This window comes from Hirundo rustica, chromosome 13 (assembly GCF_015227805.2).
Source record: "Hirundo rustica isolate bHirRus1 chromosome 13, bHirRus1.pri.v3, whole genome shotgun sequence".
NCBI lineage: Eukaryota > Metazoa > Chordata > Aves > Passeriformes > Hirundinidae > Hirundo > Hirundo rustica.
The window spans coordinates 19,650,519-19,665,071 of record NC_053462.1 but is presented as its reverse complement, the minus strand read 5'-3'; the positions used below and the strand labels follow the sequence as shown (position 1 = coordinate 19,665,071).

The 14,553-nt window shown below is 52.2% G+C and overlaps 1 protein-coding gene across 1 annotated transcript in view; it reads left to right on the top strand.

Moving 5' to 3' along the window:
* The window catches only part of CTDSPL2 (CTD small phosphatase like 2), a 27,186-nt gene continuing 12,633 nt past the window's right edge, over positions 1 to 14,553 (top strand). The window contains exon 1 of the mRNA XM_040077470.2: positions 1 to 52. The gene's annotated coding sequence lies outside the window, so the exon portion shown is untranslated. The remainder of the gene's footprint in view (positions 53 to 14,553) is intronic.

Sequence of the window (14,553 nt, the reverse complement as noted above, 5' to 3'; positions counted from 1 at the left end):
CCGCCCGCAGCGCGGCCCCGCGGCGCCGCTCCCCCGGCCCCCGCTCCCGCAGGTGAGTGACGCGGCGGACCCCGCGCGGGTCCCAGCCCGGGATCAGGTGGGGGCGCGGGGTGGTCGCTCCGAGCGACCGGCGGGATGTCCCCTCGGGGCCTGCCCGCGGCCGGCCCGCCGCCGAACCGCCTCCCTCCCCCGCTCGCCCCCCGCCGCCGCCGCCGCGGAGCGCCCGGGCGAGCCCCGGCCGCGGCCCCCGCCGGGCCGGCCCTGCCGCGGGGAGCGGCGGAGCGGTGTCACCCCCGCCTGACACCCCCCGCCCGCCCCTCCAGGCCGAGGCCTGCGGCGGGTCCGCCCGCCCGGCCCGTCCCGCGCCCCGGGGCCGGGCCGGAGCCGCAGCGCTGCGGGCGCATCGCGGGCCGTGCCCGCGCGGGTCCCGCGCAGGACGCGCCTGTTGCTGCCGTCGTTGTCGCCGCCGGGGCGGCAGCGCCGGACGCGGCTGTCACCGGCCCCGGGGGCGGCGGGACGGGCTCGGCGCTGCCCGGGCAGGGCTCCCGGCGGCGGCCGCGGCGATGTCAGCGCGGCGGGGCGCGGGGGACGCCAACTTTGTCGCTGTCGCCGGCGGGGGCGGCGGCTCCGTGCGGGACCCCCGCCGTCCGGGGCCGTTATTGGCATTCCCGGCCCCCGCTGGGAACGCGGCGGAAGGAATTAGCGTGCTGCATACCGCATTGATTATCTGCTCGCTCGGTGTTACTGGAGAGCACCGTGCGAGCCTGTTGCTCAATTTTATGGTACTTAAGAGCGCTCGAGAGGACAGGTCTGGCTGTTTCTGTGTGGCTGTTTGGGCGAGCTCGAGCCTGGGTCTGTCCAGGGTACTTCGTCCTCTGTGCTGACAGTTGTGATGCTTTTTCTGGTCCCAAGCCTGTTGTTTCTGGGAGGGATTTTCCGTCGTCTTCCAGGTGCTTATGGTGCACTTTTAAAAGTAATTTCGAGTTTGTCGTTATTGTCTTCGCCTTTCTTGATGTGTTTCCGCTGTTAAGAGTAGTCCGTGAAGAGGATCTCTAAGTGTAACCATTACTCTGTTGCCTTGGGCAAGTGACAACCTCTTTTGCCGTTTCTCCATGAGTAAAATGGGGATAATAATACCTTGGAGAGTTGTTACGAGAAGTAGTTAATGTTTGTAGAGGACTTAAAAGACCTAAGTGTTATTAATTAAGCCCCATGACACATTAAGGTAAGAGTTAGGGAGCCAGGTTTGCACATGGATGAACTGAGGCAGGAAGAGATTATGATTTAGCCAGAGTAACGTCCTGGATCTGTGACAATAGCAGAAAACAAGTTGTAACTACTTCATGCTGTAGGCACAAGGGAGCCGATCCGGATAGCAGATAGGATTCCAAGATTACTTGCCCCTCCCTCACCCCCCCCTCTCCCCCTCTCCCAATTTCAGGCTTTTCTACTTTAGGAGGTTCTGCCTGTGTGACTTCCAGTTGACTGGATAGCTCCAAGGACACTTATGGCTTGCCCACTTAAAAGTGTTTCAGCAGTTTTCATAACAAGATATATGTTCTAGGATGCAAGCCAAATCCCGACTTAAATTCCATGAAACATTCTCCTCTTTTCCCCTGAAAACATCGTGTGGAACTTAGTTTTGATCCTGTTCCAGTCAGTGCAGCGTGCGCTAAAGCTGACATTCCTGTTTCATCAAAGTTCTTTATTAAAGAAAAATTCCCCTGTCAGTCTGCCCTGGAGATTGAATGGGACAGTTGGATCATTTTTCTAAGGATGTAAACATTCCACGTATGCAGGGGCCCTACGTGCATTTCATAATTGAGGGGTGATTTTCCCTCGCCTTGCACCAGGGTGGTGACTCCCCAGCACAGGGATGTGACACTGTCAGGGGTTCAGTAGCATTGAGCAGTTAAAAAACCAGAAGAAGTTGTCTGAATTCAAAAGGAAACTGAGTCTTCACCTTCCCAAGCTTTTCCATACTGCACTGGCTTTTCTTCGATCTCCTGTAATGCCGTGATTGGTTGTGTTGGTTGACACCAACAGAAGTTGTGTTTGCAGGAGACTTTGGGAATCCCATATGCTCTTTTGACAGATTTCCATGTACATATTTCATTCCTGTGGAAGAAACTTTTCCACAGGTGTAAGTGGAAGAGTAACTTGGAGCGCTTGCACATTTTTGTAAAAAAACAGTCTGAAAGTCAGGCTGAACTATTTTGGCAAGAACTTGCAAGAAAAGCTTGACCAGGGGGATTGCAGAGAGAAACTCCAGAGTTCCCTTCCTACCTCAGCCACTCTGGGAGTCTATAAAAGCAGGATGCATGAAGTAGGACTGGAATGTGACAGAAATTTAAAATACCTGTCTATTTCTACACATGTGTGTGCTCGGAGAGGAGTCTGAGGCTTCTTGCCCTTTTGGGACAGTATCTTGGGGTTCCAGAGCATCACTGTGATAATTTCGGGATCACAGCTGAACGTGTAATTGTATAACCCTGGGACTGCCTTTTCCAGGTTATGGGTGTGCAGCTGTGCCCTGTCCAAACCTGTCCAAGTCCTGCCCCGTCCCTGTGCTTTCAGCCTGCCCTCCCTAGGGCAGCCACTTCCGATGTGTGATGGGTTTTGGACTTGGGCAATGTCAGTGCAGCACCACTGGGATTATCCCAGCTTTGGAGGCTGCCCCCTCGCACACGCTCCCTCTGTGGCTGCATCCTTATCCCGTAGTTCCTCGCCAGTATTGCTCTCCACAAGGAGGGAATCTGTCATCACTGACAGTAGATCAGATGTGATGATTCCTGCTCTTCTGAGCCCAGAAAGTAAAGGACCAAGTCTGGGTGAAATCCCTTCGTTTGCTGGCCCCTAAATCGCTGTCACCATCTCTTGTAGGTTTTAAATAGGAGATTGGTTTTTGTCTGTTGGATGTGAAAAGCTCCTGGGCTGCTGCTTCCAGCACAGGAGGGACGTGGACCTGTTGTCCTGGGTGCAGAGGAGACCTCCAAGGTGGTCAGGGGACGGAGCAGCTCTGCTCTGGGGGAAGCCTGGCAGAATTGGGATTGTCCAGCCTGGAGGACAGAAGCTTCAGGGTGATGTAATTGTGACCTTCTAGGACATGAAGGAGCCAGCGAGAAAGATGGAGAGAGACCCTTTACGAGGGTCTGGAATGACAGGACACAGGGAACGGCTTCCCACTGCAGCAGGGCAGGGATGGATGGGGCTTTGGGAAGGAATTCCAGGCTGGGAGGGTGGGCAGGGCCTGGCACAGGGTGCCCAGAGCAGCTGTGGCTGCCCCTGGATCCCTGGCAGTGCCCAGCATCTGGACAGGGCTTGGAACAATCTGGGGTAGTGGAAGGTGTCCCTGCCCTGTAGGAGCTGGAACAGGATCAGCTGTAAGGTCCCTCCCAACCCAAACCATTCTGCGATTCTGTGATTTGGTGTTTGCACATCCCAACAAAATCCTCAGAAAATGCAAATGCGCACCACAAGTGCAGAGCTGATTAATCAAATCCGTGATGGGATGTGATTTTCAGGGGGCAGACTGTTCAGATGGAATCATTGCTGGGACCCTGGGAGGAACAAGCTCTCAGCAGCCGGTTCAAGAGGAGCTCTCCCAGGCAGGATGTGGCAGTGCCAGCCCTACCGAGGGCTCTGTCCCGGGAGAATTCCCTGCAGTGCCACCAGCTCTTCCCATTGCTCCAGAGGAACTCACGTTCACCCAGGTGCTTGAAAGCCTGTCTAACATGTTGTTTACATGTTGAGATGCCTAGATGGCCATTATTTAGTGTTTTAGAAAAATAAATATTTGACATTCACAGATGAAGACACTTTCAATAGCACTTGAAAAATTAAGTGGGAAATCATCCACATCTAAAGCAATCAGCTCAGGGGTTGGGTCGGAGCTTCCCAGTTGGCAGTCCTGACTTCTTCTAAATAGATTACTTCCCAATCAGATCAGTTGCAGTAATTACTTTGATTAAGGTGCTCTTAACTTCTTGAATGATAACTTCTCTCATCATAACCTGTGATCCAAGGAGAACCCTCGTCAGGACAATCTGCTGTAAGGAAACGGAGTCGAGCATCAGCCTGCAGCGCACTTCCACCTCTGCCAGCACCGTTCCATGTGGGGTCTGAGGAGGTGCAGCCTCTGCTGCCTCAGTTTCCCTGCCCGATGGGTCAGTGTTTATGGTGATCCCAGCACCTGTGGCCAAGGCCAGGGGAAGGAATTGTGCAGCTGCTGGCGGATGGGATTAACTGAGCAGCACATCGAGCTCTGCTCTGTTGGGACATTCAAAGTACAGCTCCTCACAGGGGAAGTTTTAGAGTCCAGCCCCATCTGTCAGATTTCTGTGCATCCTGCTGAAAATAACCCTAAAGCCAACATTTAGGGTGTGCCTGTGCTGCATTAGATCCAGCAAGGATCCGCTGCCCACCAAGTGATGCTTCTGCTGGAGTTGCATAGAAGAGAAATGATGGAAATAGAAGTTATCCCTAAGAGTCCTAACCTGCCTGGATTCAGAATTCCTTTTTGCTGGGCGAGGAGTCTGGTTGGGATGTGTGAAACACCTCTAGTTCTGTGTTCACGGTATTTAGTGCAGCACTATAATTTTAAGCATAATACTGTCACGAAAATAAGTTTAACTAAAAGGAGCTGTTAACTCCACAGCATCTGGAAAATAAGCTGTGGATAGTAACTTAAAGGAGCACAATTACAGAAAGTACATCCTGCTAGTCATTGCCAATATTCCGAGTGTAAGTAGGAGAAAAGAATCTAGGACTCTAAAGCATTTGGATTAGAGCTTACCTGTAAATTAATTACCTTATATGTCTAAACAGGAGTGTTGTTAGCAGCAGAATGGGGCCAGGAAGGTGATGCTGCAGGGTGCATTAGCATCCTCAAAGCCTCACAGGGAAGGGAGGGAGCCTGTCCTTATTTAGGCTGTTTGGGAGTAGCTAATTTGAGTTAATAAGGTAACAGGAACTCTGGCCGAATCAGAGCCGTTGTTCTGAGCAGTTTGGCGTGTGCTGCACCGATTCAGCCTAAATCATACCTCAGTTTACCCTAGGCCATTCTAACCCGTGATTGCTTTGATTTACCCTGTACTTTAGGAGGTGCTAATTAGAGGAAGGGAGGTAACTCAATCTAAGGCTGAGGTTGTACCACAAGGGCTTCCCTGGCCCCACAGCACCAGCCTGGTTAGTGGGGAACCCCACACAGGGGTTCCTTGGCTGCCTGTGCCCTCCAGGAGCCTCTCAGCCTGGCTGGCTGGGGAAGAGCAGCTTCCTCTTTTTCCTCCTTTTCCCCCCTTTTCCCCCCTTTTTCGTCTTTCCCCCTTTTTCCCCTTTCCCCCTTTTTCTCCTTTCCCTTTTTCCCCCTTTTTCTCCTTTTTTCCCCTTTTTTCCCCTTTTTTCCCCTTTTTTCCCCTTTTTCCCCCCCCTTTTCCCCATTTTCCCCCCTTTTCCCCCCTTTTTTCCCCTTTTTTCCCCTTTTTCCCCCCCCCCTTTTCCCCATTTTCCCCCCCCTTTTCCCCCCTTTTCCCCCCCCTTTCCCCCCCCTTTTCCCCCCTTCCCCCCCCTTTTCCCCCCCCTTTTCCCCCCCCTTTTCCCCCCTTCCCCCCCCTTTTCCCCCCCCTTTTGCCCCCCCTTTTCCCCCCCTTTTCCCCCCCTTTGCCCCCACTTTACCCCCCCTTTTCCCCCACTTTTCCCCCACTTTCCCCCCACTTTACCCCCCCTTTCCCCCACTTTTCCCCCACTTTTCCCCCACTTTTCCCCCTTTCCCCACGGCTGGTGTTGGCCTGGGGAAGCTGCGGGGTTAGACCCAGCCTAGCTCGGGTTTCCTTCGTCTGGGCAGAGCTTTGGGCGCTCTGTGAGCCCTGCTCAGCGCAGGGGCTGCAGCAGAGCCCGGCGCTGGTGCGTGCTGGGATCCCTGATTTCTCTTTCTCTGCAGGGAATTTGCCCGTCTCTGGTTGGCATCAGGCGCTCTGTGTTCGCAGTGTGCCCTGTTCCCGAAGGACGGGGTCACCCGGCTCCGGGTGACGCCCGGCACCTGTCCTTTGTGCTTGCTCATCCTCCAGCGCCCCTTCCAGAGGATGGAGCAGCACCCGAGGCGCCTCCCTCTGCTCCCCACCCTGGAGCTTCTCCCACTTTGGCATCCTGGGGAGCTCCTTTAGGCGCAGGAGGCTTCTTTGGATGTGGGGCAGTGCTGTGGGCTGCTGGCGATGCCTGGCACCCAGCTGCAGTCCTGGGGGAGATCTGCAGGTGAGGGCTGAGCCGTGGGAGCAGCTGGAAAGGATGCTGAGAGAGGAAAAGAGGCAGGAGGAGACAGCTCCCTGTCAGCCCTGCGCTGGGGCTTGCCAGGGCGAGGCAGAGTGTGGACTGAAGGTTTAAGGTTTGTTTTCAGAGGGGGAAGACGGTACACAAAAAGTAAAGGAAGTGTTTAATAAATAGCAGGAGCATTTACGAGAATGTTCGAGGTACCTGCAGGCGTTGTGAATGTGGGATTTGCTTGAGTTACCTGCCTCAGTTCGTCTGACACCTCGAGCTCCTGTCGAGACCAAGCAGTTGTAGTTAAATCAATTTAAATACAATCGGAAAAGCTTGTTTATTTTGCTTATCACACCAGAAATTATAAAGATTACAGGAGAAAATAAAGTTAGTGTAATCTTGATGCTTTTATGTTCTTAAAAATAAAGACTTGGAAGAAACTTTTGAGGGCTTCGTTGTAGCTAAAATAATATTCCTGAGCAGCTGTAATTACTGGGTTTAGAGTCCTTTACTTTTGTGTTGCTTAGGGACCAGGAAGCTCATTTACTTTAAAGAGAAAGGTCTTTGGGAGCTCAGTTGAAAAATGGGCTGCAGAGATCCAGGTTCAGGTGAAGACTTAATTGTTAGGTGTAATTACTCTGTTGGACTTATTTGAAGATAATTCTCTTTTGATAGTAGATTGGTTTATTATATACCTGAAAAGGTTTGATAATGTTCCATCTCAAAGATTAACGGTTAATATAGAAACGTCCTACGTCAATTAACATAATAGGGTTCCAAACCATAAAATAGTTTAAGATTAGAAAATAAACATTTGTCGTTGGTGGTATGTGCTTCCCAAATGCAAAAGTCATTTTGAGGGGGTTTTTCTGCTCTTTGTCCACTTGGTGTGTTTCTGTTCCCTGCTCGGAGGTGTGAGCAGCGTTTGGAGCTGCTCCCGCGCCCCTTCCTGGGAGCTGCAGAGGCTCTGCTGCAGTGGCGGGGCGAAGGCTTGTTGGTTTGTTTGTTGATAGTTTGGTTTTGGCCGTGTGCAGAAGTGGCTGTGCTGATGAATTCGCTCTGCTGGGCTCTGTGAAAGCCTCGGGAAGGCGGGGAGGAGCCACGGCCGCCAGGGAAGGGACAAACCGGGGTGCCACCGCTGTAAGGGGGGGCTCCAGGCCCCCACTCAGCATCCAGGGCATGGAGGCAAAGCTGTGCAGTTTTCTGCGTGTCTCAGTGGGGTTTTCCACGTGTGGCTCAGCTCTGCTCCTTCCCTGTGGCTGCAGGGACGCTCCTGCCCTGCTCCTGCTCTGAGCTCGTTGTTTAAACTCCTCTGGGTGGGCTTTGCTTATCCCTTGTGTCCAAAGAGAATTGGAAAAAACACCAATACTAATTTCTGTTTTATAGCATAGATGATACCGAAAGGATGAAGCGAGGAATTTTTTCCTTCTTTAACGAGCCAGCTTTTAAATATTCCCGAGGTGGGCTAGGCGGGGAAGCCAGGTGGAATGTGCCCGTGTGTATCCAGACTGGATAAGGACTGATCCATGGCCATCTTCTGCTTGCTTGGGACGCTTCAGGGGTGTGTCTTACCTACACAGATTTGAATTTTCAGAAACCCGGTAGGAAGTGAGTGTATTTAAACTCTCTGTTTCTCTGTGACGTTGGGCCTGGTCCGTGGGTCCTGCATTTCCCAGCGAGGACCGACAGACGCAGCTGGAGAAGGCTTGTTTTCTCTAGGAGGAGCTGATCCCCGTTTCCATGCTGAGGGACAGAGCCCATCAGAGAGTGCAGTGAGCAGATGAACGCCGGGCTGTAGCTGTCCTTTCCCTGCCAGGAGCTCCATGTTTTTATTCCACCCCTCGTTCCCCTGTGGGAACAGCCCGGCATGGAGGCAGGGCTGCCTGGAGGGAGAGCCAGAGCTGCCTCAGGAGCTGCAGGGGGGCCGGGAGGGATGTAGGGAAAGGAGGAATGGGAATTAGAAAGCGTTCCTTCCACCTCCATTAGAACATTTCTACTCACCCCCAATTTTGCTGAGTTGTTCCTTCAGCGCTGCTGCTGAGCGGTGATGTGTGCTCTGTCATACACCGCATGGCACAGAGGTGACAGATAACTTTTTTCAAGCGTTTCTTTGGTTTTTAAGGTAACTTGCATTAAATTTGTTATTTAAGTTAACTCAGGTCTCCTCAGAATGCGGAAAATGTATAAATTTTAATAAATTAACCACTGCCACGGCTTGTGTTGCTTTGGAACGTGGCTTGGTGCTTTCTTCATCCCGGGGGTTTCTGATGGAGAGGCCAGGCTCGCTCCTGGTGCTGGGGAGTGACTGGAAACAAATCCAGACAGCCGTGTAAGCTCCCAGGTGATAGCAGCACTTCTTGTTCCTGCTGATTCCTCTGGTTTGGGATCCCTGAGTGCAGAGTTCAGCTCGTGTGTGGTGATCAGGGCACTCACCCGTGCAGATTCCCTGCTGCAGCCCGTGAATCCGTGACACAGGTGCACAGAGCCCCTTTTCCCCAGCTCTAAAAGCCCCTCAGACAGAAACTTGCCCCAGCAAGGCACGAGCCAAACTCATCTCCTCACTCAGCAGAGCAATCCCCTGGCTGCTTGCGGAGCCAAATCTGCCACCTGACAGCCCGAAAGTTTTTGTTTCGTTCCGTGCTGCCCATTTCAAAGTGACAGAGATCCATTAGACCAGCCTGGAGGTGATTATCTTGTGAAAGAAATAGTGAAATAGCAGGGTGAAATGGACTGGAAACGTTACAGTCTGGATGCAGGGCAGTTTTACCCCACGAAATTTCTGCTGTCAGTGGTAGCTTGTGCTTATTATACTTTGTATTATTGGAATATTGAGCAGAAGCTTCCTATAACTTCCCATGGAATAGGCAACAAGGCTGGTTGGTTTGTTTTCTTTTTTCTTCGTGGGTTTTTCACCCAAAATAAAACAGGGGAGGGGGAAAGAGAGTGCAAATACAATGTATAAAAAATGGCTTCATTGTGACAGAATCCCCGAAATGCATTTCAGGCAAGTTTTTGGGACTGGGTAGGTTTCGAGTTCATCCTGTCTCAATACTATGTTTTAGGTGTAAAAGCATAGTGTCACTCACAAATGAGCACAGCTGTTAAACCTTTAGAACTTATTTTCACGTAGGTTTTGACTCAGGTACGTGCACAAATTAATCTCAGGTTTGCCGTTTTGTAAGAATGAAGTTTTCCATGCAGGAAAGAAGCCAGGATGGGCTTTGAAAGAGTCAGGATTAATTCAGCCTGTATTCATAAGGGAACATGATTCGTTTAAACTTTGTCTGGACACTGAGTAATACAAATCCTGACTGTGCTGGAATTTTCCCCATTTTTAACAACACAGTTGGCTGGTTTCTTATTTTAAATCGGGGCAGCCAGGTGCGAGGAGAGCATGAAAGCGAAGGGAGAGCCGAGTTTAACCTCTTGTGAAAGGTTCTGAAGGGATACAGTGTACCAAGGAAAGTGTTTGCAGGGCAGCAAGAATCATGTTATCGCTGAAAGAGTCTTTATCCTGCAATAAAAATAGTCTGCTATTTTTAAGGCCAAAGGAGCAGCCAGAACCCTTATCTGTCCCTTTAAAAGAGAGCAACCCGACAAGGTCCTGTGGGATCTGTGCCTGTGATCCCCAGGGAGGATTCAGGTGAAGTGCAGCAGGACTGGGTTTTCTGGTGCAGTTAAGCTAAAGGCAGCTCTGTTGCTGTGCAGACCTTGCAGAAATTCCTGGATTCTCCTCAGCAACACAGGAGTTACTCCATGGCTTCCACAGTCCAACACAGACTTACTTGGGTTTATTATCTGCTCGTTTCTGTTGGTTTTCTGGTGGTTTTTTGTTTAATTAAAAAGGTAACTAACATGGGTGAGCTGAACAATTCGAAGAAGTAACTCCCCAGGATTGTTTTGTAGTCAGACAACATCCCGGAAGGTCTGTTCAGGAAGTGTTTGCAACCTGTCCGTGCCACGGCTCGTGACAGAGGGACTCCACTTCCATAAATAGGCTCCCTGTGTGCCTGGCAGTGTGGATTAAATGTCCAGAGAGCCTGAGGACAGCTGGTCCCTCCCAGGATCCCGACAGGAGCGCTGCTGGTCCTGTGGAGTCTGTCCCTGCTCGGCTCAAACTCGAGCACTGCAAGCTTTCCTCTGAGCGCTCAGGAGCCCCGCGGGATGTGAAGGTGGCTCCTGTGGAATTGTCACCTTGGCAGCCCCAGGGGTTGTGCGCGGGGTCTTCTTTCTGCAGCAGGTTTTGGGGTTCTGCCCCGAGGTTTGCTGTCCCGGTTCTCCAAGTCTTCTCCTTGCTTAGTGTGACACAAACTGGAAAGCCTGAATTAATTACCAGCGTGTACCCTCAGTGCAAAGAGGGAAATATCTTGGCTGGGAGGGAATAAACTTTCAGTTCCAAATGCATTTGGTATAATCAAAACAAAGCCTCGCTAGCAAAGCGATGGCAAAACAGAAATATGATGGCTAGGGCAGAAAAAGAAAGGAACAAAAGATCTATTTTCTGTCGAGGCCAGTTGTAAAAAGCTGCCGTCCTTTGGCAAAACCCTTGTAAGGATGTGTTTGTTTTAGGGGAGATACTCAGACTTTGGGAGAGTACAAGAGAGCACGGGGTAGATGTCCTGAGGATCAGGGTTTGAACGGGGCGACCAAAGGCCAAGGATTTCAGGCAGGGTTTTGTTTCAGATGGAAATGATTTAGTGCCCGGGAAGGTGGGGAGGAGCAGAAAATGGGCTTTCAGTGAAACTGGGAGAATTTAGAGGCACCTTTGATAGTTGTAATTCATTACTGTTGTTTTGATGGAACTTGTAGTTGCTTTATACATTTATCCAGATTTCATAACCCAGCAGCAACATCTGAATAGGACATATTGGGTGATTTGCTATTTTAATAAATCAGTGCCTTTTTATTTTGCTTTCATCTACCCCAGTCTAGCATCACTTCCAGACTGCTTTGAGTCAGGGTTTCCTGGTTTATTGCTTTCTCGCTTCTGCAGTGGCAGAAAAACACACCTAAAGATTGGAGAAGAGTGACAAGTAGTGCAGTACATTGGAAAATATGAAATACATCTGCTGGAGTGACGTGAAATGGCTGTAATTTTCTAGGGAAGGAGAATAAGGTGGTTAAAAAAAGGCCAAGAGTCGTTGAAGGGGAAGAGTCTCGACATCTTGAACTAACCAGGGGCGTTTCCTTGAGGTGTGCTTTGGGGGCTGTGTGGGTGAGGGCTGCGCCTGCCAGTCCTTGCCCTGGCTGTGGCGGGCACACGGCGGGTGCTGCCGTGTCCCCACAGCCCTGCCAGCCCGTCCCTTCCCCTCAGGGTGCCCGGGCACCAGCACGGGCTGTGTTTGCTGCCAGCATCCCGGGCAGCGTGTGGATGGATCCCAGCCAGGCCGGGAGCGCATCTCCTCCTCGGGATGCTTCCTCACCCTCACACCTGGGTCCCAGCACCCTGAGACCTGGGTCCCACCGCCCTCACACCTGGGTCATACCACCCTGAAACCTGGGTCATACCACCCTCACACCTGGGTCCCACCGCCCTCAAACCTGGGTACCAGCACCCTCAAACCTGGGTCCCACCACCCTCACACCTGGGTACCAGCACCCTCACACCTGGGTCCTACCACCCTCACACCTGGGTCCCACCGCCCTCACACCTGGGTCCCACCGCCCTCACACCTGGGTCCCACCGCCCTGAAACCTGGGTCCCACTGCCCTGAAACCTGGGTCCCAGCACCCTCACACCTGGGTCCCACCGCCGCTGTGGAGCGTCTGACCACCCTCCTCTGCTGGGAGCTGTTTGGAAATAAACGGAGCGGAAGAGCTGCTCCTGGTTCCTGGGTGTGGGTGTGCCTGGTGATGGGGCAGCGGCCGAGGGGAGCACACACATCTCCTCAGCAGGGAGGGGTGTGAGTGTGTGTGTGTGTATGTGTGTGTGTGTTTGTGTGTGTGTGAGAGCTGGCTGGGACACTGCAGATCTCAGCAGGGAGGTGTGTGTGTGTGTTTGTGTGTGTGTGTGTTTGTGTGTGTGTTTATGTGTGTGTTTGTGTCTGTGTGTTTGTGTGAGAGAGAGAGCTGGCTGCGACACTGCAAGCCCCTCAGTTGTCACAGCTCTTCAATCTGGGGACAGGTCGCAGCTTTGTGCACTTGGTCACGTCCCCGCCTCTGTTTACACCACGCGTCGATGCTCGGTATTTTAAAAAATGTTAAGAAGTAGTTGGCTTTCTCTGCTTTGAGTAAAAAATGTTTCAAGAAAAACCCCAGATAAACAAATAGAAGTTTTTCACCTCCTGTGTTTGCTGTCACCGAAGTCGCACTCCGGACATGTTCAGGTTGTCTGAATCCTCTGGAGCTCCTGCGGAGTGGAGGCTTGGCATGGTTTGATCTCTGTGGTGGCAGTTCAGCGTTAGAAATTCCTGAGTCCCAAACTGAATGGAGAAAATGTTCAACGCTCTTGTTTTGAATTTTCTTGTCATTTATCTCTTCCTATTGTTCTTCACCATTGTTCTTTTACCATCTTCAACCTCTTCCTGTATCAGAAAGCCCCAAACCCTGTAATTAGATGTGCCTCACCTAATTTTCCTTTTAATAGTTTGGGGGAAAGCAGAGAAAACAGCAGTGTCGTGTGTGGTGGGAAATAAAGCGTCCCTAAGTGCAGATTCCGTGGAGGCGTGCTCTGGGTTTGAAACATGAGTCATTCACAGGAATTTCTTTCCTGTAAGTGCGGTGTACCTGTGCCGTGGAGTAACAGCAGCATTCCCAAGGCAGGGAGCCTGACACTTGCTGAGTGTGGACCCAGGAAAATGGAATTTATTGCAGCCTTCAGCTGCTGCTTTTTAAGAGCTCCTACATTTTATTTTCCTGTCCCACAAATTATTGAGTGGATATTCCTTTTAGTCGTTCTTTGCCATGTTCTCTCTTGAAGAACAAGGTTTTTTCTTTTCCCCCCCCTGCTCTTTCTGGGTTTAACATGAGTGTAGCAGTGATTTGAAGGGGTCTGGGAGCTGGTTTCCCTGAGCAGGCTGGCACAGTGGAGGGGGCAGTGCCAGCCCAGGCTCGGGTCCTTGGACGCCTGGCCGTGCCTTCGGGCCCGTCAGGGGTGGCACGTGCTGGGGAAATCCAAATCCTGCAGCTCTGAGGAAGGAAATTCTCCGGCGTGTTCAGACTTGATTATTTTGACTGCATTAAGTTTCGTACCCTGTTCAGGAAAGAGCTACGACTGTAATTCAGTAAAAACTTCCCCACAACTGGATCCAGTGCTAGGAAAGCAAACTCCTGTCTCTGAGAGGATTGTAGGTACCTGTTGCTAAGTCCATTAGAGGTATTTATAACCCCAGGCTTGATACCCAGGATGTGCACGGAGCCAAAGCAGCCCCTGGCAGGGCTGCGCAGGGGAGCTGAGCGTTCCCCTGCTGGATAAATATGTACTCACCATTGATAAATACTAAATTGGTTCATCTTTTGCCTGGCTGATACTTGTTTCAGTTCTAGTAAAATCAGGCAGCTTGTACTGTAGCAAATTCGAGGTAATACTTTCATTCCCACGTTGGAATTTCACTGGTGTCAGGGGTCGGGCTCTGCTCCCAGGGGACAGGGACAGGAGGAGAGGGAACGGCCTCAGCCTGGGCCAGGGGAGGCTCAGGGTGGGTATCGAGGGAAATTTCTTCCCTGGGGGTGTCCAGCCCCGGCCCAGCTGCCCAGGGCAGTGGTGGATGCCCGTCCCTGGGGGGATTTAGCAGCTGTGTGTGTGGCACCTGGGGACAGGGGCTGTGCTGGCCCCGCGTGCCGGGGCTGGCTGGACTCGGGGGTCTCAGCGGGCTCGTCCCAGCTCAGCGCTTCTGTGACATCAGCGCTGGCTGGCAGCGGTCACAGAGCTCGGCTGGCCGTGCTGTTCGTGTGCCAGGGCCGGGGCCCGGCCCCGGGGCTCCTCCCACTGCCATCCTGCCATCCTGCCATCCTGGCACCGCCCTGTCCTGCTGTCCCGCACCCTCCGTCCCCGGGGCCGCGTGCTGAGCACCTGTGTCCTCTGCTCGCTCAGATGCCCACGGCTTCCCCTTGTAAACTGACGTGGTGGTGTGAGAATGAGGGGATTTTCCTGTTATCTCAGTGAGCTGCTCTGAGGAGGAGGCAGGATCTGAAGTGAGTGTGGGAAAGAAATGAGGAGGGAGCGGGAGCAAGGACTGAGGTGTTGGAGTGTGTCCAGACAAGGGCAAAGAGCTGGGGAAGGATCCGAAACATAAATCAGTGAGGAGCTTCTGAGGGAGCTGGGAAGGAGCTGAGCCTGGAGAAAAGGAGGCTCAGGGA